Consider the following 7606-nt stretch of genomic DNA (forward strand, 5'->3'; position numbering starts at 1 on the left):
GACTCGGTGAGTTGGATGAAGTTGGGCAGGAACTCAACGAGTTGGAAGAACAAATCAGCGAGTCTGTTGAATATTTCCTTGGATGCGGCGAGTCTGTTCTTGGACTCGGCGAGTCTGTTCTTGGACTCGGCGAGTTTGTTCTTGGACTCGGCGATTCAAGTCGCGAAACCCCAAACACTTCGAGTTAAGACTCGGATCAGTGAGTTGAGTGGGGACTAAGTGAGTTGGATAGGTCAGGATTCGGAAATCGGTAGACTTGGGGAGTCAGGGGCTGACTCGGCGAGTCGAGTCATGAATGAAAGGATTTTGAGCTAATGAACTCGACGAGTCAGTAGGCAGACACGGTGACTAGTGTTGACCTAGAAGGTTGACTTTGACCAGAGTTGATATAGTTGACTTTTGGAGATCAGTTAAGCTAAGTGATATATGTTTTGATATTGGTAGTTCAGAGAGCTAAAAGAGCAGCGGCTCAGAAGGTTGTCGGTTAGCAGCCAAAGGGTTATCAACAGAGCTCAGCAGTCCAGGTGAGTTTTCCTTCCAGTAGGAACGGGTCTAAGGCCACAATACCGGCCCGTTTAGCTAGCAGTAGTTTCCGGACTTCGGTCCGATGCAGTACTTAGTAGGTTTGATGCCTTCGTGGCTCAGATAGGATTTATGTGTTATGTGTTCCGGGCTACGACCCGATGCAGTATGCAGTGTATGTGTTCATGCTAGTTGATATGTTTATGTTATGTTATGTTCAGTTAGTTCCGGACTTCGGTCCAATGCAGTTAGTCCGGACTTCGGTCCGATGCAGGGAACAAGGTCCCAGTCAGTTTCCGGACTTAGGTCCGATGCATGGGACAAGGTCTCAGTCAGTTTCTGGACTTCGGTCCGATGTAGGGGCAAGGCCCCAGTTAGTCCAAACCTCGGTCCGATGCATTGGGCAAGGCCCAGTATGTGCTTTATATGTTATTGTAGGGTATGTGGTAGTTTGGGGGAGCTCACTAAGCTTCCTGCTTACGGTTTCAATTTTTGGTTTCAGGTACTCGGTTCTAAAAGAGGAGCTCGAAGAGGTTGCAGTGCACACACTATAGTCAGTTAGCGTGGGAATGTTTACTCTGATAATAAGTTTATGTTTTGGATTAATACTCGGAAATTATGTTATGACTTATGATGCAGTTTTTATAAATATGATTTTACTAATGTTTTTAAAAGAAATTTTTAGTCGTGATTTTTGGGTCGTTACAATCCGACTCTCCAGTTCCATCCCATCAACCAAAGGATAAATCCATGAAGTATATATTTCGATAAATAGCTTATCCGACAACAAAAAAATTATCCATGAGGAAACAATATTACTGCCCCATAACAATACTCAAACTATAAACAAATAGTTGATCAAATAACATTTAAAAAGAACAAACAACGGAAAAATTTATCGTATCCGACCTCCGCAACGCAGGGGTTCTCCACCTAGTTTAATATCAAGGATGGAGCCAAACGAGAGCCAGGGAAAGCCCTGATCCACCCTTAAATTCTCATTTATTATTATTATTATTATTATTATTATTAATTTATGAATAACTTCCTAAAAAAATTATTGACTTCACCCCTCCTACGTATAATAAGTAATAATGAGAATAGGAATTCAAATTTCAATAGAAAAATTGTATTATGACAAATCTACATAATTATAGTTATATCATTCATATATTTATTGTAGATAATGAAGTGGTATCAATGTGGGGGACAAATAAGATCTACATTAAATTACATGTTTAAAAGACAGATAAATGTGACTCCCACTTTCAAAATAATCACCGATTGTACATATTAGAAATTTCACAATATTTATTATTAAATAAACGATAATATCAACCTTATGGATTAATCGACCAAAAGCCTAGCATGAGGAATAAACCTCTGTATCTATACTGTATAAAACTCGCCTATCGTCAATTGAGTTTACTAAAGACAAAATTGCAAAAATGGTCCATGTGGTATGATCTTTTTGGAGTTTCAATCTAAACTTCGATTTTTTTGGATTTATGATCTTTTTGGTCTAGTTTGTACGTAGAATTGATCCCCCGACTTAACTTCCGTTAAGTTTTTGTTGTTAACCCCCTCATGTGCCTCCCACATGAGGGTATATTTGTCTTTTCACTTATAAGGAACCATTTTTGCATCTAAAAAAATATATATCCCCATTTTTAAAAGAAAAAAATTAATACCTATTTTTTTAGTTTAACAATTAAAAATTAAAAGTGGCCTCTCTCTCCCTCTCTCTCTCTCTCTCTCTCTCTCTCTCTCTCTCTCTCTCTCTCTCTCTCTCTCTCTCTTTTCACACATAAACATACATAACCAGATGAACTCATTCATCCTCCATCCCACTCTCTTAGATTTCCTGAATCTCCAAATTCACTCCTGATGTCCTCTTTGTCTTCTTCAATAGCATGACAGGAACCATTCTCTTCACGTCCAACTTACCCAACCACAATTAAATAGAAGATTAAAAAGGAAAAATCCCAATATATTTCTGTCAACATGGATCCTCCATCCTCCACCGTATCAGATCTTTCAACGTATTCAATCTAACCCTGAATACGTTGAGCCGATGATCACATCCCCTATTATCATCAATAATCACATCCCCTATTATCATCAACAATCAACAGCCCTTGAAGTTAAAGAACAAATAGAATATCAATCGAGACTACAGACCTGAATCTTTGATCTGCCTTAACCTTTCTCTATCTGTAGTTATTTGCTTCGATTTATATTTCTTTAGAGTAAATTACATGTTTGGTCCTTGTGGTATGCTGATCTTTTGCTATTCATTTTCATTGATATGCTAATTTCAATCAACCTTGATCCTCTGGTCATCATTTGTTCATCATCTTTACCTAGAAATATGAATTGATTTCAAAGCTCAAGAAATTAAACAAAAAAAATGATGTTTACAATTTGGGTGTGATTGTGTTGATCTTCGTGACCTACTTTCACAACAAAGAGAAACTAACGCAATAAGGAAAGGATTTTAACAGACCTAATCGGACTTGGAGTGTCGGATTCTAACCACCACTCATTTATTCCTTATCTTGTTGATCGGGTTAACCGCCAGTTGAAAGATGTTGTACAACACCCAAGCTATGAATGGAACTTCAGAAAGCTCATTCACAGAGGTGCTTAATCGAACTGATTAGGGAAGAATAAGATTGGAAGCAACAAGGGCTGCTTAAGCATTGATTGTGAAAGAGAATGAAGGAAGGAATATCCGAGGGAAACAGGTAAGCTACGGAAGCAACTTCAGTAAGGAAAGGTGCGAAGATGCGATGAAGAACTAAAGGAGGTGGTGAGGCTGCTCCATGGCGAGCGTAATCGTGGTTTCTTTCCCGTCATCGATAACAACGATTCGGAAGGGAATCAGAGTAGCCGCAATACCAACGATTGAGGTGAAGTGTTTGGGGTTGTGCTTTTTTGACTGTAGGAGGGTTGTAGAGGTGTTGAACATCGATTGCAGTTGTCGAGAGGGTTGTAGCTCCTCTTGATCTCGTCGGAAACAACCATCCCATGGCGTGTTTGTTTGTTTGATGCTCGACAAGGGATTTTGGGTTATGCTTCTTCAACAATGGTGTTTGGGAAGAATAAAAGGGGAGAGAGAGAGGGGGGGAGAGAGAGAGAGAGGGGGGGGGGGGAGAGAGAGAGAGTCTATTTTTTAATTATTAAAATAAATAAATAGGTATTATTATTTTTTTTAAAGGAGGATATATTATATTCAGATGCAAAAATAGTCCCTTATAAGTGAAAAGACAAATATACCCTCATGTGGGAGGCACATGAGGGGGTTAACAGCAAAACTTAACGGAAGTTAAGTTGGGGGACTAATTCTACGTACAAACTAGGCCAAAAGGACCATAAATCAAAAAGTCGAGGTTTGGATTAAAACCCCAAAAAAATGCATACTATAAGAACCATTTTTGCAATTTTGTCTTTACTAAAAGTGCAAGTAATTCTACTTTTAACCAAGCCAAATAAAATATAAGGTTTAATTAGTAATATAATTGAAAATTTTAACCGATAAGAGTTCAAATATTTCTGTTTGCAACAATTTTTTATTCCTTTTGCTTTGTATTTACCGATGTTGTGAAAATCGTCCGACGGTTGACTGGCGTTAAGCGATTATTCGGATTAGGCGTTGATTAATCGGAAACCCTAAATTATTTAAAAAATTATTATATCCTAAAAAATAAGTATTTGAAATTTTTAAATTTTAAAATTTTAGTATAATATTTAAAAAATTTAAAACTTAAAATTTTGAAATTTTAAAATTTGGGTGTAATATTTGAAAATTAAAAATTTTGAAATTTTTAAATATTTCCCATTTATGACCACCAAGGACCACCAAACCCAAGTTTGATCAATTTCTATCAAGCACCCTAATCGTATTCGGTTTGAGGCCGTCAAATAATTAATCGTCGATGTCAATGCCGATTTTTGCAACTAGTATTTATAAAGAACTTAAATTATAACAAAATTTATAAAGAACTTAAATTATAACAAACAATCATGGATGGTTTGTTTGTCCTTTTAGTTTTATACTTATGATGTTGAATTTGCATCGTTATCATTGGTATAACTTTTGAGAACTAGGGGTAGATTCCTATAATTTCAAAACTGAGTTTAACAATATATTCTAGTGCTAAAATATGATGCTACTTAGAGGTAAGTGACCTCTTAACTACATAAAAACGCACTCTTTTTGGCCCAAATCTCATTACAAAAAAGAATAAACTCATATTTGTAAATAAATTTTGTAACATCAAAATTTTGTAGCCAACCAAATGACGAAGGAGCCTATATATATAACTTTGAGTATCAGAGTCGACAAACTATTTTTTTTCTTTCGAACTTCACAAAAAGATAGCAAAGCTTTGAGGGAAACGTAATAATAACAATGACATTTCACAGTCAACATGCAATGAAACATAAAATTAGCAACTGTATAATATTTAAGCCATATTAGCATTTTTTTCACATATCAAACAACGACTTGTAATAAAATTACAAAGTTACCTCAAACTTTACTAAAATCGGTTATTGTTATCTTATCCTTAAAAAGGTGAATCGGGTTCTACACATGGACAGAAGTAATTCGTTGGTAGGGGTAAACACACACACATATATATATATATATATATATATATATATATATATATATATATATATATATATATATATATATATATATATATATATATATATATATATATATATATATAAACATCAATTATGATATTTTTAAACCAACTTTAAATTCATATTACATTTAAAATAAAGTAAAAACATGTGTTTTTGTTTTGTGAACACATAAATTACGACAGGATCCAAGGGAAAAAAGAAATTGTTGGATCAAAAATATGGTTTATACTTATTTTTTTTGTCAATTATATTTTTTCAGTCTAGTTTGCGGTTGTATGAGTGTTTACGGCCGTGTACTCATTTGCGGTTGTCTGTCTGCTATATATAGTGTTAGTAGGTGTCTGAGTATGAGAGAGATTGTACGGTTCCGCAATGAAGCTTTTGAAGACCGACTTACGTAACAAAATGAGTGATGATTTTTTGAATGCTTTAATTTGTAATGTAGAAAAAGAAGCACTTATGGATGTTAAGATCGAACGAGTGATAGAGCGCTTTCGGAAAATGGGTAATCATAGAGGACAACTTTAAATAATTTAATTATGTAAGACTTTTGTGCTAGTTTGTTATTTCTAATGAAATATTAAAAAAATTATGTTACTATATTTTATCGGGGGTTTTTTGGTGCTACCCAATGCAAAAGTTTATGGTTCTACCACTGGTTCTACAATTAAATTTCAAAATATGATCGTGAGGTGGTATGCTTCTTGTAGCTGCTATCAATTATAAAAAGCTGGAAAATCTTGGTTTTGTCCCTACCTACACACATGATGTGATGTAAAAGAATGTAACTAGAATGTTATCATAATGTTATGAAAGTACGTTGTTATTTATTGCATTTAACCCTTTTAAATAACCTTAACAATGAAAATTTAGAGAAATCACAAACACAAAATAGAGGTATCTTGCGAATCAATACCATACATGCTATTAACTATTCTAAGCATCTCCTAATCCGATGTATTTCCAGTCCTTTAGGCCAATAGTATGCTCAATGAATGCTAACACATTCTGCAAAAATAGTTGAATAAAAATCAACATATAAAGTTTACAAAATCATATGTTACTATCTACTCTTATGTGCTCTTGATCTAATGCATTTTCAATCGGCCTTGAAGAAAAAGAAAGGACACTAAACACATACACACATATAATTAGGATTCTTAATTTAATGAAAATTCTGAAAAAATGGAATTAAGTGAATATGATTGTATACATGAGGTGGGTGATTGGCATTATGGGAGTTCTTCAGCAGCTGATGGCAGGGTGAGGTCGGGAACCTAGGAAATCCCAGGGATTGTTTCAGTGGGTTTTGTTGCGTTGTTCAGTGAGTATTTGGTGCATTAGTTGAGAATGTGACTTAGAGGATTCAGGATGATTCTTAAGGAAAGTGTGGATAGGTGTGGAAGGTAGTATTGGGCCCGTACTACTGGAAGCATAAGATCTACACTTGAGTCAGGGAGAGTCTTGTAAAATAGAAGGAGCTTGTGGGATGAGGATTATTAGGTATGTTCAGACCTTTTACTCGTTTTTTTCAGTATGGCGTTGAGCGCTCAAGGAGGAGGTTCAGGTTCTGGTTCCAACTCAGGTGAGGGTACTAAACCGATTAGCGAGTAAATGGGGAAATTCATCTCGTCGGAGATTACCCTTGGTATTTTGGAGCAAACTCCTGTGATCTTTGGTTTAGTTAAGGAGGGGATTCTAAAGATCTTGGATGAGTACTTGGGCACGATTCATGTTGAGGTTATGTCTATCGTTGGAGCTCGCACTCTATCATTCTGCCAGCGGGAGATCAATTTGGAGCACCTAGGGAACAGGGGGCCAAATCAAGTGCAGACAAGGGAGGGTCCCGGGAAGAGACCCTAGACTTCTGACCAGCGCTTGAGAGGCCAACAGGACCTGAGTCAGTGCAGCAAGTGCGGGAAACTGCACAATGGAGCTTTCCGTTCTAGGGGTATGGGTTTCTATAAGTGTAGCAGGATTGATCATGTTAGTAGGGATTGTCCTCAGGGGGGAAGCCCGTTATGTTTTCTCTACGATCAAGTGGGCCACAAGAGGGTCATTTGTCCGATGAAGAGGGGAGGAGCAGTGAGTGCACCTGCTCCGAATATTTTGTGGATCTCTGATAGTCATGAGGATAGGGCAAGAGCCCCAACTGAGGGGACCAGATCATTTCAGTGTCAGGCAGGGGAGGCTCGTGCTACAATAGGTGATTTTGTGTGTATTTTTTCTTTTGTGTTCTCTTCGGTTGCTATCAGTATTTATGTTGCTTGGAGTATTGGTTTTGGTAAGCATTATCTTTGGTTTAGTTCTCTGTTATCCTTGGGTTATATCTTCGAAGAATTGTTATATGTCTTTTGCATGTCGTGATCATTAGTGGTTTATTGAGGGGGTTGTATCTCGTGAAGCGGTTTCCAATGTGTTTGAT

This window comes from Lactuca saligna, chromosome 4 (assembly GCF_052625555.1).
Source record: "Lactuca saligna cultivar CGN05327 chromosome 4, ASM5262555v1, whole genome shotgun sequence".
Taxonomy (NCBI): Eukaryota; Viridiplantae; Streptophyta; class Magnoliopsida; order Asterales; family Asteraceae; genus Lactuca; species Lactuca saligna.